Source organism: Pteropus medius, unplaced genomic scaffold (genome assembly GCF_902729225.1).
Source record: "Pteropus medius unplaced genomic scaffold, Ma_sr-lr_union100, whole genome shotgun sequence".
Taxonomy (NCBI): Eukaryota; Metazoa; Chordata; class Mammalia; order Chiroptera; family Pteropodidae; genus Pteropus; species Pteropus medius.
In genome coordinates this window covers 20329118-20343154 of record NW_024340692.1, presented here as the reverse complement: position 1 = coordinate 20343154, position 14037 = coordinate 20329118, and the positions used below count along the sequence as shown (strand labels likewise).

Sequence of the window (14037 nt, the reverse complement as noted above, 5' to 3'; positions counted from 1 at the left end):
AAATAGAAAAAAAAGAAGAAGAAGAAGAAGAAGAAGAAGACAGAAAGGACTATGACAAAAGAAGAGAGCAAAGGAATCAGTCCCCAGGGGGAAAACTATGAAATGATAGAAGAACTGAGAGATGACAGGGAACAAAAAGATCAAATTATAAGAGAATGTAAAGTGAAAACATAAAGCTATAGCAAATTAAAAGATGATTATAGAAAAGAAAATTTGAAAGAATCAGCTAACAACCCAAGCCAAACCTCAAGAAATATCTACTAAATGCTTATTATTTGTTAAGCACCTAAATTCAAATGGCACCATCCCTACCCTATAGATGAGTGTGATGTGTTAGGTTAATAAAGATTAGATAGAGCTGGAAGCTAGAAAAGAGATACTATTTTTCTACATTTTCATATATATATATATATATGTATATATATATATATATATATATATACATATATATATATATATATTTTGTTGTTGTTGTTGGTTAATAGTGATTTGCAGTAATGCCTCTATTCATCAAAAACATTTCCTTCATTCTTTGGTTTATTATTATCTGGGTACAGTGGAAAGTCAATAACTTTAGCTTATAGGTTGTTCCTTGCGAAGAATAACCTACAAAGATTCTGATTTATGCTGTTTCTCTTTTTGATAACTAGTTTAAAGAACTGAGTATCAACACCATCCTCTAGGGAAACAAGTCACAGACAATGCACTGCATTACATGATTTATCTTAGCAAAATCAAAGAGAGGCTTTATCCTTATTGAGGTAACCATCTTGTGATCAGTGCCTGGGTTAATAATGTGAACTCAATTTCCTGGCCTTTATTTGACCTATGTACTGATAAGTCATAAAATAATGCAATAAAGTCACAGGATAGAATCGTTTTAGTCAGTATTTCATGGAGAGAAAGTGAATTCTACTTTCTATTTTTCTAATGTCAGTTACTTAGAATCTAAAAATGCTTGATCTCAATTGTTATATTAATGATGTATCAAGAACATTTTCAGCATGTTCAGTGGAAATCAATAAATTTAGCACAATGCAACTTTCCAAAGATGATCAATGTCTTAGGAGAGCAGAAAATGTAAAACTGAATTTAAAATGTGCTGCTAAAATTCAGCAACTATAACTGTTCACTGAAAAGAGAGTTATCTGTCCATCCATCCATCCATCCATCCATCCATTCATCTATCCTCTGCTTTGTTGAAAAAATGTCTTAAGTGGTTGTTCAGTAATTTTTTATGAAATGTTATCAGTGGTATGACAACAGAAAACAGAAGTCAGACAGGAACAGAACCAAGATCTGTTGCATCCAGGAACAGAAACTGGGAGACATAGGAAGTAATACATTAGGAGCATATTTATGCAACTATGCAACAATGTTGCTTTACCAGTCCTTATAATTTCAAAGTAAACCACCCAAAGGAGGTTCACTGTACTTTCATACTATTACAGATAGAGTCTATTTCTTGGGTGCATTTATTCAACAAATACCCATTGTGATAGGTACTGTGTTAGGAAATAAGGAAAAAATGGTAAAAAATCTGCCTTGTGACAATCTGAGATTAGGGATAAACTGTAGAAACATGGCTCTCTTGATTTACTCATGTTGCTAACTCAAAAATCAGATGACATGACCATGATATTTCAGGAGAGTCTTATGGAAAAGTTCTAAAATAGATTATTGAAAGCTGTGCTGTTTAGTATAGAGATATTGTATATTATTGAATATTTGATTTGCTATGAAAATTATTTTTGAAATTTCTGAAAATGCTCACCTTTGCATGTGTTTGGAATTTTTTCTTTGCTCGGATTTTACAAACTAAATTTAATTTTGCACAGCAGAGTAAATTATGATCTCCTGATTTATCCAACTAAAGATCATAGGTTAATCTTTTTGGATTCTGTTGAAGGAAAAGGAACACTTTAGTTAATTATAAAATGAGTTGGCATGATTTATCATTCCTAGATCTGTTATGGAAAACTTTTAAGGGATTCAGTATACATGTGGTTATTTTTCTGGATGATGCTGTTGTTGTTACAGCTGGATTTCACCATCTGAATCATCTTGGGGTTATGATTAGACTCTTAAGTGAAAACATTATTTGGAATAAATCATCTTTCCTGAATAAAAACAAGAGTTTTGACTCAAGCTCAGTGATCAAAGCAGTGGTAAATCATGTTTTAGTTAATGGCAGAATTTGGAAGCTGGGAAGTTGTTACGTTAATGTATTTTTCTAGCTGATAGGGAATGCCAGTTAGCATCCAGTTGCCCAATAAACTAAATATATGGTTAGTTATGTGAAGATCATTGCCTCCATTTAACACTTTGACCTGGTTAATTAATCTGTTAAATCACAGAATTTATGACTGTATAAATTAATTAACAGATAATATATACTATTTATTTATACATTTATTTCATAGTCATACCTAACAGGCCTAAAGTGGTGTGGAGTTGTAGGCAGCAAATAGACTAAAAAATGTGAAAGACTCTAAGGTTAGTGATAATGCTTTATTTTAGCTTGTTATCAGACAGGATGCAAGATCAACATAACAAACCATAGGCAGGTTCATAGTATTCAGCAAAGCAGTCTAGTCTTACACATATGGGAGGCATGTTAAATACATTGGACGTACTTAAGACCAACTTTTAAAAGTGCAAACACTATATATAATTGCTATCAGAAAGTAATAATATTACTAATTATCTGCTAGCTTTGACATTTATTGCCTTATTTAATTCTTGTACCTATCCAAGGAAGTAGGTCTCAGTCTCCTATTGGACAGGTGAGGAAACTGAGACTCAGAAGGGTAGGAAAATGATTTTAGCTGATTCAGAAAGTAGGGCAGAATGATGCTTAATTTCAAAGGTCAATGTTTTACAACATTTTCCATTTTCTTTTTCAAATCGGTCTGCCTTCCATTGCTACACTGCTATAGCCATCTACAAAAGTAATCTGGGTTCTTTGCCTTAACAATTCATATTCGTGTGGCAAAATTGCTTGTGAATGACAATTTATTAGACTTTGTGGCTGCAATAGATGATGAGAAAGAATACGAATGCCTAAGTTCTGGTCTTATCCTCCCACTGATTGCCTGGTTAAGCCTCTGATTATTTTTTTCCCCTACAGCACTGGAAAAAAAAAATGTCTTTCTTCCTCTTCTGTGAAATCCTTAAGAGCAGGCTTCCCCCCCTCCCCCTTTCAATGTCTCTATGTGCTGTGCGTTAGCAGTTAGTAAAAAGTGGGCCTTTCGCTGTTGGAGAAGGATAACAAATACTGCGTTATTGTACCTGCCTCTCAGAGGTATTTTAATTGATATGTAGTTAACAAAGGATGTGGTGAAGTTCTTAGAAATTGCTGTGAAATGTGAATAAAAAATGATCAACGGGACCAACAGGCACAGCTTGTCAGGCCATGTTTTAAATTTGCATTTATGTAACTTTCCTATTTCTAGGCATCCTTGTGAGGGCACACTTAAGAAATTAAAAAAGGGAAAATTTATTTTTTTCCAAAATGTTTGTTGACCTTCACAGCACAAAAACGAATGAACCCGAGCTGCAGAGATAACAGACTGCCGGGAATTGTAAAGATGATTCGGGCAGTGCATTGTCCCTCCTGAGGAGCTCAGACCTTCTTCCACTAACCGAAAAGTCTATGTCAGCATTTACTTAGAAAATTTCTTTTAAAAGAGTTACAGAGGCACTCCAGAAGTATCAATATTCCCCGTACAAACTCATATCTTTGTTCTGTTCTCTTGCTCTCGTGCCGGTCTCTTTTTGAATTTCCTATAAAAGCTAAATTAGGTCTCAAGGGTTCCGCACCAATAAGCAAGGATCTCTTCTACTCCATTGTGATGGAAGTAAATGTACTCAGGAGGAAGATGTACTTGAAGAAAAGGCTAAAGTATCTCCCTTCATCGAATTCCCCTATCACCCACACAAGGTACTCACCCTGACTTCTCTAAATGCGTTCCCCGTGCTCCTGCGCGCGCGCACGCACACTACCACCAGCCTTCAGCGAAACTGTGCCGTAGGTGAGGTATTTATCTTAAATCAGCACAGCCTTTCGGTGCTCGCCTTATCTCAACTCTGTCTCGAGGAGGTGGAAAGATCTTTCAAGTTTTCAGTCCCTTGAGGTCTCTGCTTATGTCTCTGGGAAACTGTGTTCTTGGGAAAGGATTCAGAAAACTAATTTACTGGAGTGTAAATGATAGCCTAAATTTCTCAGTGATTTGCCTGATAGAATTCAAGAACAATCAGACACTTCTTTTTGATATTTGTGAACCTAGAGTTCTAATGAATATTGTATTTTTGGTGTATTGTAAAATTACAGGACTATGTAGAAATTCACTATAATTCTAGTAAGTTGGAGACCAGGCATGTTGTAGGGAACACACCTATTGGATCTTAGAATCACAAAGGACAACCTAGTTCAGGATTTTGGAATCGCATGAATTTCCACTGTACGTACCTTATACCTATTTGTTTTTGGACTAGTTACCTAATCTATAATATAAGCCTCTGTTTCTTCAATGACTAAAACAACTGAGAAACAACCCCGGTAACAATGTGTCAAAGTAGTATCCTTAAAGGCATGAACTCATGGGCTCTGAAAGCTGGAGGGACCCTGAGATAATCTTATTTTAGAGATGAGGAGGTGGGGCCACAGAGGTGACTTGCCAAGGGTACATAGTCAGATAAGGTCAGCGAAATGCCTCTTGACTTAAAATCTAGAACTCTTTCCACTGAATCCCCAGAAGACAGTCTGTCTTTTGTGAGACAGCAAATTATCATTGTGTTGGATACTGCTTGCACTTGGGTGTAAGCCACCCATTCTCAAATTAAGACAGATTGCCTCAGAGTCAGGTGCAGTCAGTGTATGGTCATTGGTGGCAATTTTTTTAAAATGCACATTTATAACAGAAAAACATGCTTTCGAGTGATTTTGAATTATCAGCCTCTCATTCTCGATGTTTCATTAATGGGACCAAGAAGGGATGCTTCAATATTGTGCATGGCTTAATGAGGAAGGTGAACCAGATCACTTCCCCAGACCATTCACCTGGCTTTGAACTGCCTAGAGTCAAGGAGGTATCTGAAGGTGTACACGCCAGGAAGGGCCTCTAAGACAGACAAGATAGATCAAGAGGATGAAATCAGTTTGCAGCATCCTCTGGCCATAAGTAATGGGAAACGGGGACAGCACAGCTGTTAAAAACCTAGATTCAAATCCCGGCTCCTCCCAGTGCTAGCTGGGTGATCTTGAACAAGTTACTTAACCTCTCTATGCTTCATTTTTCTCATCTGTGAAATGAGGATAAAAATTACTACAAATTTTAAGAATTTATTCTGATTATTAATGGGAGTAATTAATATAAAGTGCTCAAAACAGTGCTTAGCATATATTAAGTGATCAATAAGAATTAGCTATGATGATGATCAAGAAGAAATATAGATCAATGCTAGGGGAACACGAATCTTAAAACACATTTATGTGACACATTTATAACATACTTCACATGAGCAGTTATGTAGTGGCATTTAAAAATAAATTTCTTTACTTTTTCTAGAAATTGAACCCGAAAAAGGTGAAATAATGCTTTTGGAAAATGTCTATTGTTTTTAAGAGTACTGAAATAGCTCTTCTTTTTAAATTAAAAATGTCAATAATGTGATGTGTGTGTGTTTTAGTTTTCTTTATGGAAAAATAGATGAGAGAGATACATAATTGCCATAAAGTGGCCCCATGTGATTAAAAAAAAGTTGGTGAAAAAAATGTTTTCTGGATTCAAACATAAGTTCATCAAATGCCTTTAAAACATTACAGCTTTTATCTATATAAAACTTTGCATGCAGAAATAGGTTCTGCCTGAGAAAGCAGGTTTTGGACTGCTAACAAGGTGCTAATATCTGCACCATAACACTATTTTTCTGCCAACTGACTTGGTTTGTATTTAATTAGACCGTAAGATGCTGGGCTGAGTATAGTACAAGTTACATAAGTTTCACAATTTAGATCTCTTGATGTCAGTACCTTTTATCATGGCAGAAAATGCCATTGGAATTATGACTCCCCTCCAAACAGAAATCCTAAAAATAAAATAAAAACAAGCATTTATTTGTTTTAAGATGAAATAATGGAGAATTTAAGTTTTATTTTCTTTTAAAGTTCATACATACATTTTGCAGGTGTGTATTAGAAAGGAAATTCAGATAAAATTATTGAAGTTTTTCTAATGGAAATCATAATTTTTAGTAGGAAGAAAAGGAAAGATTCAACTATTTTAGATACTTGAAGGGATCTTTGAAGTTGTGTGTACAGTATAATAAAATAAAACATTAGATAGCTCCCATTTAAAAAGTGGTGGGCACCTTCATGAAACATTCTCCCAAAGAACAGATCAACCCTCTATAATATGAAAAAAATGCTATGGGTATAATAATATTCAGTGAGATGGTATGTGGGGGAACATTGCAATTTATGTCTGGTAAATGTTGTGTTTATGTTTTTTCAACCAAATTGTGCTAAACAAATGTAAATAAATATAAGAAAAAAACCCACCAAACTATCATAACTATCATGAGTTTCTTCCCTATAACTGGATGCAATGCTATACTTAATCAATGTTTTGAAATCAAGTTGACAGGTATATTGAGACTTGCTAGGTGAGAGTGAGGACATTTACTATGAGACAGGTTTAAGTGGGCATCGGAAATAACACCTAAACCTGGTGACGTTGGCAAATGCCAGACCAAATCTCCAGACTTCCTCTCTGCTTTTGGCTTGACTCCTCTTTTTATCCAATGACCCCTAAATTGTTAAGGAGCAAATTTTAAATAAGAATAGTCATATATTTTGAGTTTTCAAAAGTTTAAATACTAAATTGTCAACATTCTAAATTTATCTTAGCTTGACATTTCAGCGTCTCTTAATTCTTGCCTATGTCTAACCAAATCTCTCCCAATGAAAACTAATTCTCTGGGAAGCCTGTTGTACTTATAAAATTATACATATATTTTAGACATTGGTTGGAGACTATTTGAGCCTTAGCTTTCTCATTTGAAATATAGAGACAACACTTCACATTGTTTTGTGTGTGTGCGACAAAAATTCAAGAATGATAATAAAGCACTTGATGAGGACTAAATATCAGGGGACTATGTAAGTCCTTTCTAATGTTATCCTATGTAATGTAACTCTTACAATGACCCTATGATGCAGGTATCTATCTTAATTTTATAAAAAATTTGAGGCTCAGAGAAGTTGAGTTACTTGCCCAAAGCCACACAGTAAGTAGTAGAAGCTGGATTAGAACTGACAGTCCCGCTTTAATGCCTGGAATTGTAAATAGCCCCCTAGGAGGTCAAGGATCTAATGCAATATATGACACATAGGAAGCACAGAATAAATGTTAGTTTCTCCTCTTACTCTTTATTTCATTTGGGATGGTATACACATACAAATTATAAGTTTGTCCCCATGCTTCCGTTCAATCTGTCTTTCCACCTGAAAAGCTTCTTGTGATTCTTTGCTAATAAAATTCTACACAATTTTAAGATTTAGTTCAAGTGATTTTCCACAAAATTTGTCCTATCACTGTAACATTGACCTTCTCACTTCTTAACTCATATGTTACAGGGGTCCTCTGGCAATGCCATATTGTGTTATATTCATAGTCAACAATTCAGATCTGTCCTTTTGAAACTTCAGAGGTTGACTTAAGAAAAGTGATGGCATCTTGCAATGGTTAAGAACACAGACTCAAAAGGTGGCCTGCTTGGATCTGAATTCCAGTTTTGCCATTTACCAGATGTGTGACTTTCGCCAAGTTACTTAACCTTTCCATATCTCAGTTTCTTCATGTATTAAATGAACCTAATAATAAACACTATTTTACACAAGTTTGCTGTGAGGATTAACTGAGTTAACATTTATTAGGAATTAGAGCTGAACATGACATATAATAAGTGCTATATGGTATTTACTTTTTTAATGAATAAATTTTCTTCATTGGATCTCCTCCAACAACTACATAATGCTTAGAACACTGGACACACCAAATATTTGTTGAGCAGTTAGTTAATTGTCCATTTTTTAAGTTACCTTTCCTTATCCATAATTAATTTGAAGTTTCAATGACCGATTACATATGAGTAAGGGAGAATTTAGAGATGAGGATTAAAAGATGTCTTGCTTCAAGTCCAAACTATAGAGAAGATAAACATATAAAAAGTTATACTTGAATATTAATTGATGATTCAGTATGAGAATGTGTATAAATAATGTACTACAGACTCATTCTATTAATTGTGGCCAAGCTGCCTGGTACTTCTAGAAATAGATCTCCTTGGCTAATAGCCATGCTTTATGAGGTTTATAATTCTTTTTTTATTCTCTTCTATAGTGCATTGTATTTCAGCATATTTTTCATATACTATTATCCTCTCTGGCTTGAATACTTTCACTCATCTATTCAACATTTATTGAATATCAGATGCTGTCCTAGGTGATGCAAATACTAAGTTCAGTAAGAAATGGATCCTGTTCTAAGGGACTTGACAGTCCAGTGTTGAGGTCACCAAACAACTGCCCACCAAAATTTAGCCTACCACCTGTTTTTGTAAATAAAGTTTTATTAGAACACAGCCATGATTTTACATATTGACTATGGCTGCTTTTGTGTTCCAGTGCCAGAGTTGAGTGGTGGCAACAGACCATATGGACCATAAAGTCTAAAATATTACTATCTGGGACTTTAGAGAAAAAGTTTGCAGACCCCTGGCCTAAAAAAGTACCTCTTTTTTTTAGAAGGATATTGTTTCCATCTCATAGCTGCTGATTTGAGGTTGGTGGTCATCTAGAACTTCTACAGAGAACTGGCACTTTAGAAACTTGGGTGAAACGAATGGTTGGCTAGTGTCCAAAGCCTCTCAGATATGATTGTGCCTGGTCACCTAAGGAAAGTTAAAAGATAACAAGTTACCACTCTTCATTCTTCTTAGAGTTTGAAATGGTTGTTGCCTAGGTATTCAATCTAATGCAATTCCTAAGTGATTATGATACAGGTTAATATGAACCTGAAAAAACATGACACACTACCATAAACTAGGAATCATGGGTCCTAGGGCATTCCCCTTCAATCTAGAACTACTGTAAAAAAGCTGATTATATAGTACATACTATATCACTGTAAAGGATGTGATTTCTGAGACATTTTAGATTTTATATTTTAAAATAAAACTGATGAATTGTTCTTTCAATATGTTAATAAAATCTAAATCTCAAAATGTTTTGATATCATATCATACATTTTAAAAGAAAATCATAAATAAGCTCTTCTGTAACATGAATTTTACAATATATATTTTCTCCTTAAATTTGTACTTCCATTTTTTCCTCCCATAGAATTTTATTTTAATGTCAAAATTTTCATATTTAAAAGTCTTTTATTAATCACCTGGTTATACTTCTCTTCAACAAAAATATGTATTTATATTTAAATGTAACATTTTTTTCTCTCTGTGAATATGAGTTCTGAGTATTAACATTTCTTCTGGACTGATTTGTTATCATTTTCACTAAATGACAATTAATAAGAATTACACAAATATATTACAAATTTTATGTTTACTAAACATAAAAATAAATATTTAAAGGAAATTCATCTCATAATAAGCCAGATGGGGCTTTTTTTCCTCTTCCAAACAATTCTGGTACCTATGCTTGTCTATTTACTAATAGACTATAAAGGAGTTTAGCATCACTTCTGTTCCTATTTTTGTTTGTGGAAATGTAAGTGTTGGAAAATGTGTTCATATAAATATGTAGATGGAAGTGAAACTAATTTTGCCATAGCAATTTAACTCACTTCTTTAAACTCCTGAAATATATGCCTCAAATCACACAGCATTCTAACATGGAAACTATTTTTAATGGTTTATAACTGACAATTTGATTAGACCTTTCTTCAATTTTGTTGACGGTAAAGACATGGAAACTACCTGACTTGCAAAAGAATGTTTTGCCCATTCATTAGAATCATTCACTTTCTCAGCATCAAAATCAATATTTCAAATTATTCTGTTGTTTTAGTGCAGTGGAAATTTTTCCATCTTGAGGACCATGTACATAATAAAAACATTTAAAATGAGCGAGAGTGACGTGGAAGTAGGGTTATTGTGAAAGAAGAGGTGGGAAAGAGGAACCAGGTTTCTCAGAGATACGTAGGAAAACTGAAGATCTGTAATGTGATTCCTTTTAGAGAGACTTTATATACTTCTCTAGGGCTGTGTTTCTTACTGTTAGCACTATGGGCATTTGGGGGCAGAACGAGTCTGTTTTGGAGGACTGTGCTGTACCTTGTAGAATGTTTAGCGGTGTTCCTGACTTTTACCTATTGGATGCCTGTGGTACCTTCTCAGTTGTGACAATGCAGAATGGCTCTTGACATTGCCAAATATGTCAAAGTGACCTGTTTTAAACTGCCCTGGGGGTATGAGTACCCATGAACAAAGACTGCCTTAGCAATGAACGTCATACTCGAATCCTGCCCTACTAAATACCAATGAGTTTCCAACAGCCTTAAGGGAAAACTGAAATTCTTCATCTACTTTAGAGCATAGAATATTTAAAAATTTCCCACAACCTCATCAACAGGAATCAATTATCCTCCAGCTTCTTATATTTTCAGACCTGAGTGTGTCTCTGTTGGCATTCTTTAACATCTCTAGAATTGCAAAGCCTCGAAGTGCAGTCAAGGATAGATATGGGCTAATTTGAAGAAGGTAAAATGAAGGTAAGGTGATTAATTTTTCTATATGAATATCCTATCTTTATTTTTCCTTCAACATCTGAAGTAATTTCTCAAATAAATATGTGCTTTCAGAGACAAAAAGAACAATATTAACCTACTGTTAATAAGAAATTATTAAGGCAGAACCCTTGTTTTCTCAATGATGGAGAAAGTTTTTTAAACTGCATATTATTATTGCTATTTCCAGTATTTATTGTGAATTATAGCATATGGCTTTCAAGAAGTTGAAACTCTAAGCTCTTAAGAGGATGAGACTGCATCCTATTTACCCTATATCTTCAATACGTAGGGTAATGCCTAGTAAATAATAGGTCCCTGATTAAATGTTTGGTAATGAATGAGTAAATAGTTGTGCAAATATTAAATAAGTTAATTTTCTCAATGAACCATTACACTTTCAACCTTAACCCTATTATCATACTAGATGACCTCAGGAAAATGGATGAGCTAAAATACAATGAGTCATAGGTAAAGGACAGATTTATCACAATGCCAGAGTGAGCATTCACTTTGACATAGTACTAATCTACAGAGAATGTGTGGGAAAGTTTGAAAGTACAGAAATGGTAATGAATGAGAAAATAATTACCTGATATCTTAATATCCTGAGGTGATTTTTAACATTTTTATGTTTTTTTCAAATTTTTTCATGCATTTTATATACTTTAGATCATACAGTATATAAATTTTTTTCCAATTTTTTTATTAGTCTTTAGGTTTAGTGATGATGATGATTTTCTTGCTCAGTGATTTATCCCTAGAACCAAAAACACTGTCAGGTTCATATAAACACTTAATACTAGTGATGTATATTGAATACATACCGGTAAAATAATGAGTACATACTGAGTGAAAGTGTGCCATAAAGAGCATTACGACGAAATTGCTCTTATATTGTTGAAAATATCATAATGTCTTTAGGCATAAGACTTTAGGTATAAAGTCTTTTGTTACTTTATTTCCTTTGGAAAGATTCTCAGAAGGTGAATTACTGGGCCAAAGAGCATGGTCATTTTTAAGAGTGTAGGCTCAATAATTGTACTGATATAATGCCTACTGTAGAATATGAGGGTGTTCAATTCATCACAACATGTTGTAATTTGACAAGTGAAGATGCTACTAGTGTTTTAATTCTTTAATAAGTGAAATTGAGCTCTTTCTTTCCAATTGTTTATTAACTATTCGTATTTCCTTTTTATAAAACAATAGTTTATGTTTTTGTTTGGGGAATATTTTTTAAGGTGTTAAAACTGCATCTTGGGGTTTCTTTTGATTTAGCTATCCAGGGCACATTCTTATTCTTACCTATCCTGCATATCTCACAAGACTGCTGCATGGATCACCCAGATAATGTCTACAAAAGTTTGTTGAGAATTATAAAGGACTAAACATAGGCAAGATATTATTATTAATTTTACAAGAGATGAAACTGCATTTGTCAGCTTCACCCAGGTTTACATAGTTTCTTTTTAAAATATTTTTGAAATTTTCCTTAGGATCAGCCACAGTACAAAGACTGACAATTAATGAGTATGAAGAAATATATGGCTATTTATAAAAAAGCAAGCAAAGAAGGTATTTTACATATTTTACATGAGATAAAACAGAATCACCTGAGATAAGCCTACAATTTTTCAAATGTAGTATTATTAAATATACTAAATAACTAAATATAAGATGAAGACAATGCAGATTCTGATGCAGTCCATTTTCTTTCTAATAGTATCTGTGGTCAAATTCATTTGAGTTGTGGGAGTCAGGACCATTATATAATAAGGTCAATTTGAGTCCTGGAGAATGAATGATGGAGTAGGGTTGGTGTTTTGAGCTATATCTGTATAGGACAGAGTACACTAAAGAGGTCTACAAAATCAGTAACAGTGGACTAATAAAAGTGCTTTTAAAGAAATGTGAATGGACTTAATTTGAAAGCATAAAATTTAACTATATAAATGATAGCTTTGCATAAGAAATATTACATTTCGGCCAAAATGCAAAATACATTAAATTACAATATTGTTAAGGAGAAGCAGAACGCTGCATTTATTTAGAATTAATGTCAAATCTAATTGGATTTTCTTTATATTACTAGGCACAATTAGACATCAGCACCTTTTTAATGTTGTCAAGGTTCTTTCCTTAGGAAAATATTTTATGCTGTACAAAACAGGATTGGATAGGATGATAATAGGCCTTTGATAAAATAATATGCTGATGAGACTTTCAATTCCAGTCAATCAGACAAAATTAATTAAACCCAGGTAGGTAAATGATGGTATCCTATGCTAGTTTATTCATTCCTTTGCTTGAAATGCTTATAGCCAAAGATAGATAACCCTCCTCTTGACAAACATAAAATCCAGAAGAGAGAACTGACAAGCTGAGGGACAAATGAGTGGATTAACATTATAAATTATTAGGCAAGTGCATGTTGGTTGTTGAATGAAGAGGGATGTCATATTTAGACATCAACAGTCTTTATAGCTACTGCCCATAAAATTGTTCCCTTCCTTAAAATAGATGCAGCTGGGTTAGAATCTTAGTGGAGGAAACATCCATAATATGTGGTTTTACTAGAAACTTGAAATCTCCGTAAGAGAAGGCCTATTTGAGTTTATGAAATTAAATTTCAGATACTTCGAGGGAATGATTATGGTAACAAAAATTTTTACTATATATTCTTTGACTTTGTTATTATTTTTACTGGAAAGTTTCTATTTGGAATCTATAGATTTTTCCATAATACTTACTTTAATTTTTTCTGAAATTGGTAAATGTCATTATCATTATTTTAGGAGTGAGAACTATGGAAAACTATGGTTTGCTCAAGAGGATCACGTGATTGAATAAAAATAGTTTTATTGTAATATTATCTATTCTTTATATGATCAAAACATTCATGAAACTTTTTGGTAAAAAGTTTTATCTTGAGGGCCAGTGGTTAAATGGTAGTGGAGGTTGCATCAAGATTTAATAAGTATTAATAGTATGATTGATTAGGGATGTTTGCCATGGGTGCAGGGGTGGCAAAAAATAGTATAGCCTAAGAGAGAAAGCAAAGAGTAATGAAAATGGACTTGGACTCAGAGTCGGAAGCTCTTGATTGAAGTCAAATTCTGGTCTCAATCTCTCTTAAATAATTCTGGAGAAGTCATCTGTTTTTCTCATTTAGAAATTCAAATTGAACAAAAAGTATATAAGAAATTCTTTAGGAGTTTTATAA

The 14037-nt window shown here is 33.6% G+C and overlaps 1 protein-coding gene across 1 annotated transcript in view; it reads right to left on the bottom strand.

The window, feature by feature from the left end:
* RORB (RAR related orphan receptor B) overlaps positions 1-14037 on the bottom strand; it is a 175857-nt gene that overhangs the window by 150332 nt on the left and 11488 nt on the right. The gene's annotated exons all lie outside the window — the stretch shown is intronic.